Below are 23,318 nucleotides of genomic sequence, written 5' to 3'. Positions count from 1 at the left end.
ATGGAAACATGGTCGAGTGGTGGTTCTCGGTTCAAGCCCAGCATCCGCCCTGGTTAATGTTGCCGGTTTATTCACCATAAACAAAGAGATCTGTTTCACAATGTATGATAATAATCATGTTACACTGTATTAAAAAAATAGAATTGGCCACGTGTAACCGCATCATGTTCCAAATTTTCCAAATCAGATCAAATACTTGCAAATTACTTTATCGGGGAAAAAACCATGTAGGAAACTCAAACATCGCTCCCAATTGGCAGACATGTCCATTCACAGGCCGGTAGTGCGTGCACCACGTGCCAAATAGGAACAGCTGCCATTGGGGGGGGGTCTCCTCGGGTAGACTGCCGCAGAGCAATGGAATGGTTGAGATGAGACGTTGCTGTAAGGCGCTTTGAGTTGAAGAGTTTATTTCCGCGAGCGCCCTAAATCTCCAAATCCTTATCCCCATCTTTGAGCCGCCCCTGTGGCCCCTACTGGGGCCCGTGTCTCACCGCTGCGGTGTCGAGGCTGCCGCACTGGTGGATGAACTCCATGCAGCTCGTCACGCTTTGGACAGAAGCTTCCCGCTGTGGCTCCAGATCCACCCAGGGCAGAGATCACAACCCCAGTCTCGTCCAACAGCTACCACAGACACAACAAATCCGTCAACATCAGTTGGTTGACACCGAGGCGACCGCAAGGCAAACACCGGCTTAAAGCTAAACGATACGCATGGAGCTGCATCTCACAATGCAGTGCACGAAAACTGATTAAATATTACAGATTTAAGTTTGCAAATTAACACAAAATTCGTTCTCAATTTTAGTTTTCCAAATGCACTATCGACGTAATGTCAAGAGACAAATAAATCATCCATTCGTAAATCTCGCATAGCCGTGCAGGCCGTGTCATAAAATGTGAGGGGTGGCCTTTTATCTTGTACACAATAGGAGCCAACACTTTCACATTAGCTGTGTTATGAGATTGTGCGACGCACGAGAGTCAAGCTGAAATTGTTATTCTCAAAGATGAAATTAGGAAAATGAAGTGCAAAACTCAAGTTTAATGAGACTGTAATTTTGTGCAGTCGCTGGTGACGGGGCTCGGACGATCGACTTGATAAGACTTGAGACCTCGGTTTCAACCCAAGCGGTCAAAATCCAGATTCAAGCCCAGAATCTCATTATTGCCAATGCACCGCTTTGATCTCTGAGCCACCTGGCCACTTTGCATATATAGTGTTATCATATATTTTATCTGAATGTCACCGCTGTACACTCAATTTTAACGGTGATTTTCAATATCTACCTTTGGGATGTTTGCCAAATTCACAGATATTTTTTTAAGAGTGACAAGAGAAAACCCATGCATCTTACGTGACACTTTGTTGCGCTCTGAATTGGCAATTATTACATAACGCTTAAACGTATTCGAGTTATCGACAAATGAGTTTTAAGTTCGTAATAATAAACTAATATTACCGCGCACAATTTTGGAAACAAACTTAACATTGAGCGCCACTCGGAGGCGGTAAGTACACTCAAACTTTGCACGGGCAGTGTCGTACACCTACTTGCTGTACTGCCTCTTACCAGCTGGAGGCGGGTGGGCTCACGCACGCCACGTACGCACCTGGGCGTCGCGATGGAGGATGTCCAAGACGGAGCCGAGGCCCAGGCTGGAGAGGTCGCGCGAGTCAAAGTGCTCGGCAAGCTGCTTCTCCAGGCGTGACAGCGCGGGTAGGCCCAGGGGAGAGGACAACGATGCTGTAACTCGCTCCAATAGGCTCAACAACTGCAACTCTCTCTCTGCCCCCCCACCCCCACGTCTCATCTACGGCCTCCCGATAAGTTTCATCATCAGTCTCCAGATGACTCAAAAAACAAGTTTAACACGAAGGCCTTCGCGACCAATATTATCCATAATTTAGATTTTTGGGTTAGGTCACGTAAAAAGTGCATATTAACGCGTATTATTGAGTGCATGTTTACGTGATCTAACCCAAAAATCTAGATGATGGCCTAAAAAAACCACTGGCAGACTTCTCACTCACACCCGTATGCAAGACGATATCGCCCCAATATTCGAATTGTTCAACTATCCCCTGAACCAGTCCAGAATCAATTTCAAGTTCACACTCAGCATTCTGAAGGTCCTCCGTGGTCTGACCCCTTATGTACAATATAAGAAACTACATTTTATTCAGATTGTGCTTTCGATATCGTGTCATGAGACGGAGTATCCACTCGGATCTCTCACGGAGCAGCGGAACCCGTCCTATTGGAGAATGGCCCGCAGAAGAGAACATCACAAAGCTACCTCTGACATTGCTTCTAGTGACCTCTGGTCCACAGAGTAAAGGGAAGCACATTCCCACTCACTCTGTTGAGCCGATATTGGACTTGGTAAAATTAAGTGCATAGCCATTTATTTAGTATGTCTTGGGTTTTTTTGACAGTCATTAATGACCGAGCTGAGACCATCAACTGGCTGCACTTGACAAAAGCAAGTTTAATCACAGGTGGTTACCCAGATTCGAACCCAGGATCTCAGCGTTTCCAGCTCAATGCTAATAATCTCTCTCAGCCACCCAGGTCATCTCGATGTAAATTTGATAAACTGATGCGTCGTGATATGCCAAACTCTTACTAATGCATTAGTAATAATCGAGACGAGATGTGAAATAAGGTGTTTAGAGAAGCTACGACAATTCAGCGCACGTGCAATCCAGTAGACTCTTGATTATCCGTGTGCGGTTTATCTGATTTGCGGATTAACCACGCACATGAGATTTTAACTTATTAATAACTCATGGATTTTCCCTTAGGCCCAAATTAATAATCTAGAAATAGTTATACATTGTAATTCTTGGAAATGTTTGTTACAAGTCACGTGCTTATATCGAGCAAATATGTGCGCCCATGAATTCGAAATCTACGTGATCACCTCGACAGTACAGTAGTTGCATATCTTTACAACAGTGGGTGGAGTTTGATTGATGGTGATTGGCGTGGCTCTGCTATCCACTTAGAGGGCCGAGTCCTCTGCTCAGGAGCAGGAAAGTTTTATCACCGACCACGTGCATCGATCGGTCGATCGTTAGTTTGTCGCATAGAGATCCGCAGAAAATAGATATATTTGGATAATCCGAGATTTTTTATCATCCGCAGCCATCTTCCCCGTAATTAGCGCGGACAATCGAGAGTCTAATGTATATGCAAATTTGTCTCCTTACTCCCCGGAGGAGGCGGCGGTCTGGTGTCGGGAGTGCTGATGTTGCCGAGAAACGCGGCCGGTTTCTCCTTGACCACGAGGTCGCGAGGAGTCTCGAGGGAGCCACAGCACAGGGCCAACTGAAACAGCTTCTGGGCCAGCGTGTCCCCTTTCACCTGCCCCAAGAAGTCCTGCACACACTGTTGGTGGAAACAACAAAGGACCCAAACCACGTGCAGCCATATCACTCTGTTGGGACAAATAGAGGGTGACACATGCATAGATGTCCTACCGATTTCAATGCCCCCCTTACTTTTGTCTCAACGTGTGACTGAATTTTGTGAAAGCGATGGCCCTAAATATTATAGAGGAGAGTTAATTCAGTGGTAGAACAAGCCATTGATACAGGTGGAAGTATCGACAGACTTGAAACGTATGGCGATTATCACTCATTAAATAATTCCGAGAACAAATGTATTTTGGAAAATCTTTGACAAATCTAAGCAAATGCATGAACTTCCTCGCACGGTAATTTTGTTGCATTAAGTCCAGACGCCATGGCCCCACCTTCTTCAGCTTATTCACAAAGATGTCCTCGGCGTTCTGGAAGACCTGCAGCACCATCTCGGCCGCCGGCTGTGTCGTGAACTGTCGGCGAAGATCGGCGCTCGTCCCTGGCAAGGGGAACGACTCCAACAGGTATTTCTTGATCTTGTGTGGCCGGCCCTCCACCTCCTGCTTGATGTCACACTCGATGCGAGCCAGCCCACGGTCCATCGCCTCCCGCTCGCCTTTCCGGGCCTTGCCGATCACCTAAACAAACAACACAATGTTAGCAACTGTGGCGGCCACAGGTGCAGGGCAGTGCTGTAGTTGCGATGATGGAACACGTGATGGACGAGTGGTTCAACAGCGAATGCAAGGTGTGCTGCTAATGCACGATTGCAATCGAGAGATGGGATTGGTGGATCATCCTAGCAGCAGTGGCTTTTGGCAAGCCATCGAACAAAGACAGTCACCGCATCACTCGCTATCAGATGGGCTTCTGCGACCAACTGGAATGCTCTTCCTTCCGATATTAGGAAGCCATTGGAGCTATGCACTTTTAAATCTAGATTGAAAACAATTTCTTTAGAACTGTTTTTTGTGTTCAGTTTGTTGTACTCCACACCTCCGATTAGCACAGTTGGCTACGTGCAGTGCGAAAGAAGTTCAACATATATACTTGTGGTTTTACCCAATCCAGTCATTTCTGAGTACTTGTTTAGATTTGCAAATTTTGATTCTGACGCCGGCACACACGTCCTCCTCATTCATTATTAACAACACGGGATTTTTTTTTACATTATTTGTGAAGCATATAGAAATGCAGTTTTGGATAATACAGCCGCAATATTAACTAGGGCGACTCCTGGGATCGAATTGCAAACCTCTGAAACAAGCGACAAATGCACAACCACTCGGGAAAGAAGATTTCTGTAAGGAGCGGTATATATTAACATGATGTACTTACACAAGCAGTCACTTCAGTGCTCTTGTCACAGCACTGCACCCACAAAACTGAAGTCGTGTTGGAAGTCTGTCTCAGACTGCATGACAAAAGGATACACCACATTCACTTGACAGGGAGACAGGTGTGAAACTTGTGTGCCTGAGCAACTGAGGATAGCTCAGCATTGTGGCCGTGTAAGGCAAACGCAGGGGCGGGGGAATATTGGTAAAAGGCTGATGCAGTGTCACTCTCAGGTGTGAACACAGCGACACGTACGTTGTGGCTGTGTGTCAGCAATTCCAGAACGCATTTAATTCCGAAAGTAAACCCCCTCAAGGGCAACAACAATACATACTTGAGGCAGTCTTGATTTGAAGCTTTCGCCACTGCAGGAATCCACACTCTTTGGTTTGTGCATATGCGGTTTAGGCGCTTTGAGTTGAAGAGTTTATTTCCGTGAGCGCCCTATATCTCCAAATCCTTATCCCCATCTCTGAGCCGCCCCTGTGGCCCCTACTGGGGCCCGTGTCTCACCGCTGCGGTGTCGAGGCTGCCGCACTGGTGGATGAACTCCATGCAGCTCGTCGCGCTTTGGGCAAAAGCTTCCCGCTGTGGCTCCAGATCCACCCAGGGCAGAGATCACAACCCCAGACACAACAAATCCGTCAACATCAGTTGGTTGACACCGAGGCGACCGCATGGCAAACACCGGCTTAAAGCTAAACGATACGCATGGAGCTGCATCTCACAATGCAGTGCACAAAAACTGATTAAATATTGCAGATTTAAGTTTGCAAATTAACACAAAAATCGTTCTCAATTTTAGTTTTCCAAATGCGCTATCGGCATAATGTCAAGAGACAAATAAATCATCCATTCGTAAATCTCGCATAGCCGTGCAGGCCGTGTCATAAAATGCGGTGGGTGGCCTCTTATCTTGTACACAATAGGAGCCAACACTTTCACATTAGCTGTGTTATGAGATTGTGCGGCGCACGAGAGTCAAGCTGAAATTGTTATTCTCAGAGATGGAATTAGGAAAATGAAGTGCAAAACCCAAGTTTAATGAGACTGTAATTTTGTGCAGTCGCTGGTGACGGGGCTCGGACGATCGACTTGATAAGACTTGACACCTCGGTTTCAACCCAAGCGGTCAAAATCCAGATTCAAGCCCAGAATCTCATTATTGCCAACGCACCGCTTTGATCTCTGAGCCACATGGCCACTTTGCATATATAGTGTTATCATATATTTTATCTGAATGTCACCGCTGTACACTCAATTTTAACGGTGATTTTCAATATCTACCTTAGAGATGTTTGCCAAATTCACAGATATTTTTTAAGAGTGACAAGAGAAAACCCATGCATCTTACGTGACACTTTGTTGTGCTCTGAATTGGCAGTGATTACATAACGCTTAAACGTATTCGAGTTATCGACAAATGAGTTTTAAGTTCGTAATAATAAACTAATATTACCGCGCACAATTTTGGAAACAAACTTAACATTGAGCGCCACTCGGAGGCGGTAAGTACACTCAAACTTTGCACGGGCAGTGTCGTACACCTACTTGCTGTACTGCCTCTTACCAGCTGGAGGCGGGTGGACTCACGCACGCCACGTACGCACCTGGGCGTTGCGATGGAGGATGTCCAAGAAGGAGCCGAGGCCCAGGCTGGGGAGGTCGCGCGAGTCAAAAGCTCGGCAAGCTGCTTCTCCACGCGTGACAGCGCGGAGAGGCTCAGGGGCTCTGCCATCTTACTTGCGTGGCTCAGCAGACGGACCAGATGCTCGGCTACCGCCTCTGCGAATGAGACAAGCAATGCCATTGTAGGAGAGGACAACGATGCTGTAACTCGCTCCAATAGGCTCAACAACTGCAACTCTCTCTCTGCCCACCCACCCCCACATCTCATCTACGGCCTCCCGATAAGTTTCATCATCACTCTCCAGATGACTCAAAAAACAAGTTTAACCCGAAGGCCTTCGCGACCAATATTATCCATAATAGAGATTTTTGGGTTAGGTCACGTAAATAGTGCATATTAACCCAAAAATTTAGATGGACTAAAAAAACCACTGGCAGACTTCTCACACCCGTATGCAAGACGATATCGCCCCAATTTTCGAATTGTTCAACTATCCCCCGAACCAGTCCAGGATTAATTTCAAGATCACACTCAGCATTCTGAAGGTCCTCCGTGGTCTGACCCCTTATGTACAATACAAGAAACTACATTTTATTCAGATTGTGCTTTCGATATCGTGTCATGAGACGGAGTATCCACTCGGATCTCGCATGGAGCAGCGGAACCCATCCTATTGGAGAATGGCCCACAGAAGAGAACATCACAAAGCTACCTCTGACATCGCTTCTAGTGACCTCTGGTCCACAGAGTAAAGGGAAGCACATTCCAACCCACTCTGAACATGAGAGTAATGTCCGTCACATGAAAGTTGAGCCGATATTGGACTTGGTCAAATTATCAGGAAAGTGTTATCACTGAGCACGTGCATCGATCGGTTGATCGTTAGTTTGTGGCATGGAGATCCGCAAAAAATAGATATCTTTGGATCATCCGACATTTTAAATTATCCGCAGCCTTCCTCCACGTCATTAGCGCGGATAATCGAGTCTACTGTATATGCAAATTTGTCTCCTTACTCCCCGGAGGAGGCGGCGGTCTGGTGTCGGGAGTGCTGATGTTGCCGAGAAACGCGGCCGGTTTTTCATTGACCACGAGGTCGCGAGGAGTCTCGAGGGAGCCACAGCACAGGGCCAACTGAAACAGCTTCCGGGCCAGCCTGTCCCCTTTCACCTGCCCCAGGAAGTCCTGCACACACTGTTGGTGGAAACAACAAAGGACCCAAACCACGTGCAGCCATATCACTCTGTTGGGACAAATAGAGGGTGACACATGCATAGATGTCCTACCGATTTCAATGCCCCCCCTTACTTTTGTCTCAACGTGTGACTGAATTTTGTGAAAGCGATGGCCCTAAATATTATAGAGGAGAGTTAATTCAGTGGTAGAGCAAGTCTTTTGATACTGGTGGAAGTATCCACAGACTTGAAACGTATGGCGATTATCACTCATTAAATAATTCCGAGGACAAATGTATTATGGAAAATTTTGACAAATCAAAGCAGATGCATGAATTTTCTCGCACGGTAATTTTGTTGCATTAAGTCCAGACGCCATGGCTCCACCTTCTTCAGCTTATTCACAAAGATGTCCTCGGCGTTCTGGAAGACCTGCAGCACCATCTCGGCCGCCGGCTGTGTCGTGAACTGTCGGCGAAGATCGGCGCTCGTCCCTGGCAAGGGGAACGACTCCAACAGGTATTTCCTGATCTTGTGTGGCCGGCCCTCCACCTCCTGCTTGATGTCACACTCGATGCGAGCCAGCCCACGGTCCATCGCCTCCCACTCGCCTTTCTGGGCCTTGCCGATCACCTAAACAAACAACACAATATTCTTAGTTTTTTCGGTAAAGTCACGTTGACGGAGGTTCTTTGTAAGCCATCTGGCTTCCATGAGAGATTCGTTCATGAGGCTATCCACATATACAAGCACAGAGACAATTTCAACCGAGAAGATGGATTCTATCTTAGCAATCATTGGAAAGATTTGATAAATCATTTCAGTTCTTGATTGATTGTTCACGCTTACAGTGGCTTTCAGACAGCATACATTATAAAAAATGTCATCTCCCCCCTCCTCTTTTAAAAAAAAAATAGATGGACTAGTCCTGGGCAAACTGCCAATTGCTGCGCGTGACGCCAACGTTTTTTATAAATAAATAAATGTGCCGTTTAAAAATACATTTATGCAAACCAACACACCTGATGATGACCGTTTGAGTTATGGTCGAAACGTCGTGAGAATTTTTTATTGTTTTATATATATTTTGTTATTTTGTTGTTTCTCTTCAACGTGACTTTACCGAAAAAACTAAGAATATGAATTACTGCAGTCACGAAAGCTTTAAATCAAAATTTAAACAACACAATGTTAGCAACTGTGGTGGCCACAGGTGCAGGGCAGTGCTGTAGTTGCGATGATGGAACACGTGATGGACGAGTGGTTCAACAGCGAATGCAAGGTGTGCTGCTAATGCACGATTGCAATCGAGAGATGGGATTGGTGGATCATCCTAGCAGCAGTGGCTTTTGGCAAGCCATCGGACAAAGACAGTCACCGCATCACTCGCTTTCAGATGGGCTTCTGCGGCCAACTGGAATGCTCTTCCTTCCGATATTAGGAAGCCATTGGAGCTATGCACTTTTAAATCTAGATTGAAAACAATTTCTTTAGAACTGCTTTTTGTGTTCAGTTTGTTGTCCTCCACACCTCCGATTAGCACAGTTGGCTACGTACAGTGCGAAAGAAGTTCAACATATATACATGTGGTTTTACCCAATCCAGTCATTTCTGAGTACTTGTTTAGATGTGCAAATTTTGATTCTGACGCCGGCACACATGTCCTCCTCATTCATTAATAACAACACGGGATTTTTTTTTACATTATTTGTGAAGCATATAGAAATGCAGTTTTGGATAATACACCCGCAATATTAACTAGGGCGACTCCTGGGATCGAATCGCGAACCTCTGAAACAAGCGACAAATGCACAACCACTCGGGAAAGAAGATTTCTGTAAGGAGTGGTACAGTAAAATAGGCCTCAGCCTTCAATACGATATATAGTAACATGATGTACTTACACGAGCAGTTACTTCAGTGCTCTTGTCGCAGCACTGCACCCACAAAACTGAAGTCGTGTTGGAAGTCTGTCTCAGACTGCATGACAAAAGGATACAGCACATTCACTTGACAGGGAGACAGGTGTGAAACTTGCGTGCCTGAGCAACTGAGGATAGCTCAGCATTGTGGCCGTGTAAGGCAAACGCAGGGGCGGGGGAATATTGGTAAAAGGCTGATGCAGTGTCACTCTCAGGTGTGAACACAGCGACATGTACGTTGTGGCTGTGTGTCAGCAATTCCAGAACGCATTTAATTCCGAAAGTAAACCCCCTCAAGGGCAACAACAATACATACTTGAGGCAATCTTGATTTGAAGCTTTCGTGACTGCAGGAATCCACACTCTTTGGTTCTTTCAGTAAAGTCACGTAAAATCGAGGAGGCCGCTTTCCTACCTTACAGTTACACGCTAATTTCTCACGTTAACATCACTAGCCCTGGCCACTTCTTTATGACCCATGGGCTACACACATTTAAAACCATTTAAAACAGTCTGCCTCAGCAGCACACCAAGGCTTTATCACCTGATGACGGACGCTTGTGTCGCGCCCGAAACGTCGTGATTTATTTTATTTTATACCTACGTGACTTTACCGAAAGAACCAAAGAGTATAACTTGAGGCATCCAATAATAATAATACAATTCGCAGTCAACAAGCGACGCAATGCATACACACGTACACACACACACACGCTCGTACACGCAGGCACGGCACGTACGGAAATGCCCAATCGCGATAATCGATTGATTCGCGACATGGGTGGCTGGGGTGGCGCGTATCGCTTCTGTTTATGTCTGCAAGGAATCACTTGCTGAGCCTTCGTATCATTTCAAATACCAAACAAATTCATGCATCAGTAGGACTGGGGCCTTGAAAAAGGGAAAACATCCGATAAGCGACGTTTCGGGCAATGACCCTTCTTCATATTGCATAGAAAGGCCAGAGAGATTGAGTCAACAATAAGAATTGGAAACTGCACTTCACAGTGATTACCGTGTTTCAAAGGTTATTAGGTAACCATTCATATGAACCTTATGGTGGGACCCCAGGGTCCCATAAGTCCCCGGCTCTTGCATAAACATTATATTATATAATGTAAACATTGTATTATAATGTAAACATTATATTATATATTACATATAAACATTATATTATATATAATGTAAACATTATATTATAATATAAACATTCTATTATATATAATGTAAACATATTATAATGTAAACATGAACTGTGGTCTTTTTCACCAATGGGTTTGAAGGTTGGTGGCAAGTGTTGTCTTGTTAAACTATGCCTTTAAAAATGAAAACTACTTACCTACAGTAGCTCTATTTAAATACACTATCGAAAACATAATTTACTCCCCTCTGTCAATCATCGTGTTTCTCAGTGTGGATTTGTGAACACACTTGTTAAACAATACATAAAATAGTACGCGTTTTCAATTCGCTGTTCATATTGTAAAATGTGTTTATACCAATGTGACTCTACAGCAGTTGCAGAGCCGCACTTTTATATAATTCAGGTCAAAGCCAGATAAACAGTGGAGGATAAACATCGCATGAAGGCGGGGCAATTGTTGTGCAATCATTTCAGGTCAAATTTACAGGTGCGTTTTATTCATGCCACACAGGTAGAGAGTTGAGAGTGAAACCTGGCCCACTGGCATCGTGAGTCATGGATCATGAGTCACCCGGACTTGTGTTTGTTTATGGTTGCTATACAAGCCATCAAATCTACACCACGAAGAGAGTTGATGAACAAGTAGGAGAGTGTGTAACTGGATTACATTCATGTGCACAGGCGTTTCAGATGTGAATATAAAATAAATAAGGTCGACTCAAACGCCACTCTTTAGGATTTGGCACACTCAACATTTTAATTGATAAATTAAGACCAACAAACAATAATCAAATGGGTCATGCATCGATGCACCAATTGTGGTTACGGACTGCTTAAGAAGAAAATGATGAATGCAGATTCGAAGCGAGTTTAAACATGAATCTACACCATTGAAATATATTTTAAACAACCCGTTGCAAACATGACAGTAATTTGAAATGTAGCACTGTACATCAGAACAATTTGAAAGACGTTAGAGATTTGAAACTGTCCAAAAAGAAAGGAGGAAAATAAATGTATTTTTACATAATACAGGTTTTTTAGGTAAGATCACGTAAATATAAAAATGTCGGTAAACCCACCACCACCCGAAACAGCCAATAAGTAAGGTTTGTCACTTAAACAGAACATGCCAATTCGTTACTAGTACAGCACACCGGTTGTGTGTTAGAGAGCAAAGCCACAACATTAACAATCTGAGTACGTCGTTTCGCCAGTAATTACAACCAGCGTCATCAGGAGGCAGCCAGATTTGTGGATTTTTAAATGTAGATTTATTTAAATCTACATTTAAAAACATATAGAGAAACTGGAACATTATTATTACAGAATTTGGTGGGACATATGTCGAAAAGAGAATGACTCCAGCTTAGCTTGCAAGAACTAATAGACATAGTGTGGCCATGTGGCCTTAATGAGATAGACTGACTCCAGCTTAGCTTGCAAGAACTAAGAGACATAGTGTGGCCATGCGGCCTTAATGAGAGAGACTGACTCCACCTTAGCTTGCAAGAACTAAGAGACACAGTGTGGCCATGTGGCCTTAATGAGAGAGACTGACTCCAGCTTAGCTTGCAAGAACTAAGAGACACAGTGTGGCCATGTGGCCTTAATGAGAGAGACCGGCAGAACAAAGTTGACGTTGGAATGAAGACAAATGGACGAGGAAGGACACGGACTGCGTTTCACGCATCGCCGAGTGCGTCTCGAAACCTTACCACGCCTACATATATTAACGGACATCGATTAAAGTGGTCCCATTAGATTTACAATTAGTCTGAATCTTTAGTACACATTTAATGCCTAGGAATATAAAACATGTTGTAAGAGAATACAGGTCGCTTAAACAAATTCAAATATTGCTTACTACAACCAAAGCTCTTTGAAGAGTCGTAATTTAAAATCAAATGGCAGAGCAAAAGATTTTAATAAATTTCACTGCTCAAGAAAGTAGTCCGCTCTGAAAGCGCGTTGTGATGGAGCGTGTTCCGCGTTGTGTGAGAAGCGTTCCCTAAAGTAAAGAAAACGCGTTGTAGTGAAAACGCGTTATCGTGTGAACACGCGGGACAGACCCAGGTGTTGTGGGTTAACTCCCCGAGATAAACTTTCTTCCAACTTTGTGTTTTATACGCCCGGTGCTCCGCCAATAATTGTTGTGAGCGTCGCTCCTCTGCCCTCTGTTGTTCATGGAGAGAGACTGCACCCTAGTGCCCAGTATCATCCTCCGCGAGCCTCTTCAAATTGCTGATCTTGACACCGCTGGAAGCAGTCATCGGCCTTGACCTCACCTCACAACAGTGCAATTTTAACAGCTCAACATCAAAACACAATGATGGGTCGCTTGCACCAATCGCACAACATCCCAGCATTGACTCTCAGCTGTTACTTGTGTAGAGGGGGTCACGTGTGTCACCATAATTGCCCTAATCCTACAACTCGTGCTGGGTAATATTTTCCTTGCCATATTACCTGTGACACACATAATGAGGACAACCGGTAAGTCAAATGAAACCAGATGTGGGAAACCTGTTCTTTATAATATTATTAATAAGCAATTTGAACACGACTTTTAGAAACACCGATGCAGCTATACACGTGCCAGAATGTCCAGAAATTCGGTTGATACTAATAGGGTTTATTTGCCAGTATTGTACATTATTTAAATTACATTTGTTTGGGTGGCAGGGTGGTGCAGTGGTCACGCCCGTGCATGACATCTTCTGAAGGACTGCCTGGCTTCGCTTTCCTCATTCTGGTCCCTTTCTCTGTATGGGTTTACTCCCATAGCAAAACAACAACAACATACAATGTAACTGGTACTAGCCAAACATCCAAATTACTCCTGCGAAAAGTTGGCAGGCCCCTCCTGAAAAAGAGTCTTGAGACTCAGTGAGGCTTTCCCAGGGAAACAAGCCTACTAACAACATTGTTTCACTGCATGTGAAAAATAAAGATTTTCAGTATTAAATCTCAGTGGCTGTTTTCATTGAAACATCAAGTTACGTTCAAGTGATAATTGTAACTGGCACACAGTATTCCTTCACTTTGGCGCGAGGAACTACAGATGAGGGAAGGCGGCAGTCAAATGGTGAGCAGCTGGCAACAAATCCCCCCCCCACCACTCCTGCCCATGCTCTGTTGTCCTCTTTATATAAAGATGTTATCGGCCAATTAATGAGACTTTGTACCCTTTGGTTGTTTAGGTAAAGTCGCGTAGGTAGAACAAATAATAATGGATCACGACGTTTCGATCGCCACACAAGCAATCCACGATTTTTTTTATTAGTTTTTTCTACTTACGTGACTTTACCGAAAGAACCAAAGAGTTTGTGATCCACCAACCCTCACCTCCACGTAGTCGTTGATTACAGGGATACATAGCCACCACAACCATCCGGCTAAAGTAGCTGTAATGCACGTCTAAAATTCTACAAAAGTTGATGGGGTCGTAGGTCAATTGGTTTGATTTCTATGCACATTAACCAGTCTCTAACGTATGCACATTTAGATTCGCATTCGGCCGCCAATGGAACAGGCGGTGTCCAAAAGCAAAGTGGATGTACTGATTGTATCTTCATTGCGGGACTCATCCAGCAGTGGATTGACATGGGTTTCAGGTATCCACGTGGAGACGGGCAATAAACACTGGGGCCACCTGGCGGCCACAGGGCCGTGCCCAAGGTTGCGGCAGGAATGCACGCCGTAGTGCTGCCCCACAGCGCAGTCCACGGCCGGCAGCTGCAGAGCACACAGCCAACAACAGAGACCTGGAACCCTCTCTCTTTCGTTTGGAGGCGGCCGGGTTGCTAGCAGCCCTTTTCCACTGGCGCATCCGATCCGTGCCAGCGCGTAGCACCCCCACGGAACGGGTGGTTTTCCATTGGCTATTTGCTCTGCCGATATAAAATCAAACTGTATACGCCGCCCTTACAAGACCTCTCAAAATGGACCAGGGGCCAAACAGGTCCAGTGGTGGTGCTAATAATAAAGTGTTCATTGCGTACGACGTGAACAGCGTTAATGTGACTGCACAAATTTATGGAAACATGGTCGAGTGGTGGTTCTCGGTTCAAGCCCAGCATCCACCCGGGTTAATGTTGCCGGTTTATTCACCATAAACAAAGAGATCTGTTTCACAATGTATGATAATAATCCTGTGACACTGTATTAAAAAATAGAATTGGCCACGTGTAACCGCATCATGTTCCAAATTTTCCAAATCAGATCAAATACTTGCAAATTACTTTATCGGGGAAAAAACCATGTAGGAAACTCAAACATCGCTCCCAATTGGCAGACATGTCCATTCACAGGCCGGTAGTGCGTGCACCACGTGCCAAATAGGAACAGCTGCCATTGGGGGGGGTCTCCTCGGGTAGACTGCCGCAGAGCAATGGAATGGTTGAGATGAGACGTTGCTGTAAGGCGCTTTGAGTTGAAGAGTTTATTTCCGCGAGCGCCCTAAATCTCCAAATCCTTATCCCCATCTCTGAGCCGCCCCTCTGGCCCCTACTGGGGCCCATGTCTCACCGCTGCGGTGTCGAGGCTGCCGCACTGGTGGATGAACTCCATGCAGCTCGTCGCGCTTTGGACAGAAGCTTCCCGCTGTGGCTCCAGATCCACCCAGGGCAGAGATCACAACCCCAGTCTCGTCCAACAGCTACCACAGACACAACAAATCCGTCAACATCAGTTGGTTGACACCGAGGCGACCGCAAGGCAAACACCAGCTTAAAGCTAAACGATACGCATGGAGCTGCATCTCACAATGCAGTGCACGAAAACTGATTAAATATTACAGATTTAAGTTTGCAAATTAACACAAAATTCGTTCTCAATTTTAGTTTTCCAAATGCACTATCGACGTAATGTCAAGAGACAAATAAATCATCCATTCGTAAATCTCGCATAGCCGTGCAGGCCCTGTGTCATAAAATGTGGGGGGTGGCCTTTTATCTTGTACACAATAGGAGCCAACACTTTCACATTAGCTGTGTTATGAGATTGTGCGGCGCACGAGAGTCAAGCTGAAATTGTTATTCTCAAAGATGGAATTAGGAAAATGAAGTGCAAAACTCAAGTTTAATGAGACTGTAATTTTGTGCAGTCGCTGGTGACGGGGCTCGGACGATCGACTTGATAAGACTTGAGACCTCGGTTTCAACCCAAGCGGTCAAAATCCAGATTCAAGCCCAGAATCTCATTATTGCCAATGCACCGCTTTGATCTCTGAGCCACCTGGCCACTTTGCATATATAGTGTTATCATATATTTTATCTGAATGTCACCGCTGTACACTCAATTTTAACGGTGATTTTCAATATCTACCTTTGGGATGTTTGCCAAATTCACAGATATTTTTTAAGAGTGACAAGAGAAAACCCATGCATCTTACGTGACACTTTGTTGCGCTCTGAATTGGCAGTTATTACATAACGCTTAAACGTATTCGAGTTATCGACAAATGAGTTTTAAGTTCGTAATAATAAACTAATATTACCGCGCACAATTTTGGAAACAAACTTAACATTGAGCGCCACTCGGAGGCGGTAAGTACACTCAAACTTTGCACGGGCAGTGTCGTACACCTACTTGCTGTACTGCCTCTTACCAGCTGGAGGCGGGTGGACTCACGCACGCCACGTACGCACCTGGGCGTCGCGATGGAGGATGTCCAAGAAGGAGCCGAGGCCCAGGCTGGAGAGGTCGCGCGAGTCAAAGTGCTCGGCAAGCTGCTTCTCCAGGCGTGACAGCGCGGGTAGGCCCAGGGGAGAGGACAACGATGCTGTAACTCGCTCCAATAGGCTCAACAACTGCAACTCTCTCTCTGCCCCCCCACCCCCACGTCTCATCTACGGCCTCCCGATAAGTTTCATCATCACTCTCCAGATGACTCAAAAAACAAGTTTAACACGAAGGCCTTCGCGACCAATATTATCCATAATTTAGATTTTTGGGTTAGGTCACGTAAAAAGTGCATATTAACGCGTATTATAGAGTGCATGTTTACGTGATCTAACCCAAAAATCTAGATGATGGCCTAAAAAAACCACTGGCAGACTTCTCACTCACACCCGTATGCAAGACGATATCGCCCCAATATTCGAATTGTTCAACTATCCCCTGAACCAGTCCAGAATCAATTTCAAGTTCACACTCAGCATTCTGAAGGTCCTCCGTGGTCTGACCCCTTATGTACAATATAAGAAACTACATTTTATTCAGATTGTGCTTTCGATATCGTGTCATGAGACGGAGTATCCACTCGGATCTCTCACGGAGCAGCGGAACCCGTCCTATTGGAGAATGGCCCGCAGAAGAGAACATCACAAAGCTACCTCTGACATTGCTTCTAGTGACCTCTGGTCCACAGAGTAAAGGGAAGTACATTCCCACTCACTCTGTTGAGCTTATATTGGACTTGGTAAAATTAAGTGCATAGCCATTTATTGAGTATGTTTTGGGTTTTTTTGACAGTCATTAATGACCGAGCTGAGACCATCAACTGGCTGCACTTGACAAAAGCAAGTTTAATCACAGGTGGTTACCCAGATTCGAACCCAGGATCTCAGCGTTTCCAGCTCAATGCTAATAATCTCTCTCAGCCACCCGGGTCATCTCGATGTAAATTTGATAAACTGATGCGTCGTGATATGCCAAACTCTTACTAATGCATTAGTAATAATCGAGACGAGATGTGAAATAAGGTGTTTAGAGAAGCTACGACAATTCAGCGCACGTGCAATCCAGTAGACTCTTGATTATCCGTGTGCGGTTTATCTGATTTGCGGATTAACCACGCACATGAGATTTTAACTTATTAATAACTCATGGATTTTCCCTTAGGCCCAAATTAATAATCTAGAAATAGTTATACATTGTAATTCTTGGAAATGTTTGTTACAAGTCACGTGCTTATATCGAGCAAATGTGTGCGCCCATGAATCCGAAATCTACGTGATCACCTCGACAGTACAGTAGTTGCATATCTTTACAACAGTGGGTGGAGTTTGATTGATGGTGATTGGCGTGGCTCTGCTATCCACTTAGAGGGCCGAGTCCTCTGCTCAGGAGCAGGAAAGTTTTATCACCGACCACGTGCATCGATCGGTCGATCGTTAGTTTGTGGCATAGAGATCCGCAGAAAATAGATATATTTAGATAATCCGAGATTTTTTATCATCCGCAGCCATCTTCCCCGTAATTAGCGCGGACAATCGAGAGTCTAATGTATATGCAAATTTGTCTCCTTACTCCCCGGAGGAGGCGGCGGTCTGGTGTCAGGAGTGCTGATGTTGCCGAGAAACGCGGCCGGTTTCTCCTTGACCACGAGGTCGCGAGGAGTCTCGAGGGAGCCACAGCACAGGGCCAACTGAAACAGCTTCTGGGCCAGCGTGTCCCCTTTCACCTGCCCTAAGAAGTCCTGCACACACTGTTGGTGGAAACAACAAAGGACCCAAACCACGTGCAGCCATATCACTCTGTTGGGACAAATAGAGGGTGACACATGCATAGATGTCCTACCGATTTCAATGCCCCCCTTACTTTTGTCTCAACGTGTGACTGAATTTTGTGAAAGCGATGGCCCTAAATATTATAGAGGAGAGTTAATTCAGTGGTAGAACAAGCCATTGATACTGGTGGAAGTATCGACAGACTTGAAACGTATGGCGATTATCACTCATTAAATAATTCCGAGAACAAATGTATTTTGGAAAATCTTTGACAAATCTAAGCAAATGCATGAACTTCCTCGCACGTTAATTTTGTTGCATTAAGTCCAGACGCCATGGCCCCCACCTTCTTCAGCTTATTCACAAAGATGTCATCGGCGTTCTGGAAGACCTGCAGCACCATCTCGGCCGCCGGCTGTGTCGTGAACTGTTGGCGAAGATCGGCGCTCGTCCCTGGCAAGGGGAACGACTCCAACAGGTATTTCTTGACCTTGTGTGGCCGGCCCTCCACCTCCTGCTTGATGTCACACTCGATGCGAGCCAGCCCACGGTCCATCGCCTCCCGCTCGCCTTTCCGGGCCTTGCCGATCACCTCAACAAACAACACAATGTTAGCAACTGTGGCGGCCACAGGTGCAGGGCAGTGCTGTAGTTGCGATGATGGAACACGTGATGGACGAGTGGTTCAACAGCGAATGCAAGGTGTGCTGCTAATGCACGATTGCAATCGAGAGATGGGATTGGTGGATCATCCTAGCAGCAGTGGCTTTTGGCAAGCCATCGAACAAAGACAGTCACCGCATCACTCGCTATCAGATGGGCTTCTGCGACCAACTGGAATGCTCTTCCTTCCGATATTAGGAAGCCATTGGAGCTATGCACTTTTAAATCTAGATTGAAAACAATTTCTTTAGAACTGCTTTTTGTGTTCAGTTTGTTGTCCTCCACACCTCCGATTAGCACAGTTGGCTACGTACAGTGCGAAAGAAGTTCAACATATATACTTGTGGTTTTACCCAATCCAGTCATTTCTGAGTACTTGTTTAGATTTGCAAATTTTGATTCTGACGCCGGCACACACGTCCTCCTCATTCATTATTAACAACACGGGATTTTTTTTTACATTATTTGTGAAGCATATAAAAATGCAGTTTTGGATAATACACCCGCAATATTAACTAGGGCGACTCCTGGGATCGAATCGCAAACCTCTGAAACAAGCGACAAATGCACAACCACTCGGGAAAGAAGATTTCTGTAAGGAGCGGTATATATTAACATGATGTACTTACACAAGCAGTCACTTCAGTGCTCTTGTCACAGCACTGCACCCACAAAACTGAAGTCGTGTTGGAAGTCTGTCTCAGACTGCATGACAAAAGGATACACCACATTCACTTGACAGGGAGACAGGTGTGAAACTTGTGTGCCTGAGCAACTGAGGATAGCTCAGCATTGTGGCCGTGTAAGGCAAACGCAGGGGCGGGGGAATATTGGTAAAAGGCTGATGCAGTGTCACTCTCAGGTGTGAACACAGCGACACGTACGTTGTGGCTGTGTGTCAGCAATTCCAGAACGCATTTAATTCCGAAAGTAAACCCCCTCAAGGGCAACAACAATACATACTTGAGGCAGTCTTGATTTGAAGCTTTCGCCACTGCAGGAATCCACACTCTTTGGTTCTTTCGGTAAAGTCACGTAAAATCGAGGAGGAGGCCGCTTTCCTACCTTACAGTTACACGCTAATTTCTCACGTTAACATCACTTGCCCTGGACACTTCTTTATGACCCATGGGCTACACACATTTCAAACCATTTAAAACAGTCTGCCTCAGTAGCACACCAAGGCTTTATCACCTGATTACGGACGCTTGTGTCGCGCCCGAAACGTCGTGATTTATTTTATTTTATACCTATGTGACTTTACCGAAAGAACCAAAGAGTATAACTTGAGGCATCCAATAATAATACAATTCTCAGTCAACAAGCGACGCAATGCATACACACGTACACACACACACACGCTCGTACACGCAGGCACGGCACGTAGGGAAATGCCCAGAGGTATGCTGGTGATACGGATGCCCAGATCGTGAATATCCGGAGCCCCGTATCGTTCCATGAGATGCTTCAGCAAGTCCGGCACCTTGAAGCGTGCCATCACTCCTTTGCCTCGGGAGCTGCGGCTCTTGGCCACGAAGGTCCTAAACTCTGCCGCAAACAACAACAACAACACGAGCGGGTTACGCAGAGCGCATGCTAGGGGAGCAACGACGACGCATTGATTCGGACGTGATCATTCATCCTGAAGATCGCGATATGCACACCGGATCGCGTGCGTAAGAATTTATGTTTTAGATTTGTATACGTTGCGTGTCATTGTTTCACATTGTCCAACACCCACCCACTCCAGTCACTAGAGCCGGCTGTGTTCACGTTTTAAAACAAGGCGTTGAATCTAGAATTTATTCACGAGCCCTCAATCGCGATAATCGATTGATTCGCGACATGGGTGGCTGGGGTGGCGCGTATCGCTTCTGTTTATGTCTGCAAGGAATCACTTGCTGAGCCTTCGTATCATTTCAAATACCAAACAAATTCATGCATCAGTAGCACTGGGGCCTTGAAAAAGGGAAAAAAATCCGATAAGCGACGTTTCGGGCAATGACCCTTCTTCATATTGCATAGAAAGGCCAGGGAGATTGAGTGAACAATAAGAATTGGAAACTGCACTTCATAGCGATTACCGTGTTTCAAACGTTATTAGGTAACCATTCATATGAACCTTATGGTGGGACCCCGGGGTCCCATAAGTCCCCGGCTCTTGCATAAACATTATATTATATATATTATATAATATAAACATTATATTATATATAATGTAAACATTATATTATATATAAACATTATGTTATAATGTAAACATATTATATATTATATATAATGAAAAACATTATATTATATAATGTTTACATTACATAATATAATAAATATAACGTTTATATTATGATGTAAACATAAACTTTGCTCTTTTTCACCAATGGGTTTGAAGGATGGTGGCAGGTGTTGTCTTGTTAAACTATGCCTTTAAAACTGAAAACTACTTACCTACATAAGCTCTATTTAAATACACTATCTGTTTATGTCTGCAAGGAATCACTTGCTGAGCCTTCGTATCATTTCAAATACCAAACAAATTCATGCATCAGTAGCACTGGGGCCTTGAAAAAGGAAAAAAAATCCGATAAGCGACGTTTCGGGCAATGACCCTTCTTCATATTGCATAGAAAGGCCAGGGAGATTGAGTGAACAATAAGAATTGGAAACTGCACTTCATAGCGATTACCGTGTTTCAAACGTTATTAGGTAACCATTCATATGAACCTTATGGTGGGACCCCGGGGTCCCATAAGTCCCCGGCTCTTGCATAAACATTATATTATATATATTATATAATATAAACATTATATTATATATAATGTAAACATTATATTATATATAAACATTATGTTATAATGTAAACATATTATATATTATATATAATGAAAAACATTATATTATATAATGTTTACATTACATAATATAATAAATATAACGTTTATATTATGATGTAAACATAAACTTTGCTCTTTTTCACCAATGGGTTTGAAGGATGGTGGCAGGTGTTGTCTTGTTAAACTATGCCTTTAAAACTGAAAACTACTTACCTACATAAGCTCTATTTAAATACACTATCGAAAACATAATTTACTCCCCTCTGCCAATCATCGTGTTTCTCAGTGTGGATTTGTGAACACACTTGTTAAACAATACATAAAATAGTACGCGTTTTCAATGCGCTGTTCATATTGTAAAATGTGTTTATACCAATGTGACTCTACAGCAGTTGCACAGCCGCACTTTTATATAATTCAGGTCAAAGCCAGATAAACAGTGGAGGATAAACATCGCATGAAGGCGGGGCAATTGTTGTGCAATCATTTCAGGTCAAATTTACAGGTGCGTTTTATTCATGCCACACAGGTAGAGAGTTGAGAGTGAAACCTGGCCCACTGGCATCGTGAGTCATGGATCATGAGTCACCCGGACTTGTTGTGTTTGTTTATGGTTGCTATACAAGCCATCAAATCTACACCACGAAGAGAGTTGATGAACAAGTAGGAGAGTGTGTAACTGGATTACATTCATGTGCACAGGCGTTTCAGATGTGAATATAAAATAAATAAGGTCGACTCAAACGCCACTCTTTAGGATTTGGCACACTCAACATTTTAATTGATAAATTAAGACCAACAAACAATAATCAAATGGGTCATGCATCGATGCACCAATTGTGGTTACGGACTGCTTAAGAAGAAAATGATGAATGCAGATTCGAAGCGAGTTTAAACATGAATCTACACCATTTAAATATATTTTAAACAACCCGTTGCAAACATGACAGTAATTTGAAATGTAGCACTGCACATCAGAACAATTTGAAAGACGTTAGAGATTTGAAACTGTCCAAAAAGAAAGGAGGAAAACAAATGTATTTTTACATAATACAGGTGTTTTAGGTAAGATCACGTAAATATAAAAATGTCGGTAAACCCACCACCACCCGAAACAGCCAATTAGTAAGGTTTGTCACTTAAACAGAACATGCCAATTCGTTACTAGTACAGCACACCGGTTGTGTGTTAGAGAGCAAAACCACAACATTAACAATCTGAGTACGTCGTTTCGCCAGTAATTACAACCAGCGTCATCAGGAGGCAGCCAGATTTGTGGATTTTTAAATGTAGATTTATTTAAATCTACATTTAAAAACATATAGAGAAACTGGAACATTATTATTACAGAATTTGGTGGGACATATGTCGAAAAGAGAATGACTCCAGCTTAGCTTGCAAGAACTAAGAGACATAGTGTGGCCATGCGGCCTTAATGAGAGAGACTGACTCCACCTTAGCTTGCAAGAACTAAGAGACACAGTGTGGCCATGTGGCCTTAATGAGAGAGACTGACTCCAGCTTAGCTTGCAAGAACTAAGAGACACAGTGTGGCCATGTGGCCTTAATGAGAGAGACCGGCATACATATATTAACGGACATCGAATAAAGTGGTCCCATTAGATTTACAATTAGTCTGAATCTTTAGTACACATTTAATGCCTAGGAATATAAAACATGTTGTAAGAGAATACAGGTCGCTTAAACAAATTCAAATACTGCTTACTACAACCAAAGCTCTTTGAAGAGTCGTAATTTAAAATCAAATGGCAGAGCAAAAGATTTTAATAA

This window comes from Petromyzon marinus, chromosome 37, assembly GCF_048934315.1.
Source record: "Petromyzon marinus isolate PM22_M1 ecotype Great Lakes invasive population chromosome 37, UKy_Petmar_22M1.pri1.0, whole genome shotgun sequence".
In the NCBI taxonomy this organism is placed as follows: domain Eukaryota; kingdom Metazoa; phylum Chordata; class Hyperoartia; order Petromyzontiformes; family Petromyzontidae; genus Petromyzon; species Petromyzon marinus.
Note: the sequence above shows the minus strand (reverse complement) of the source record.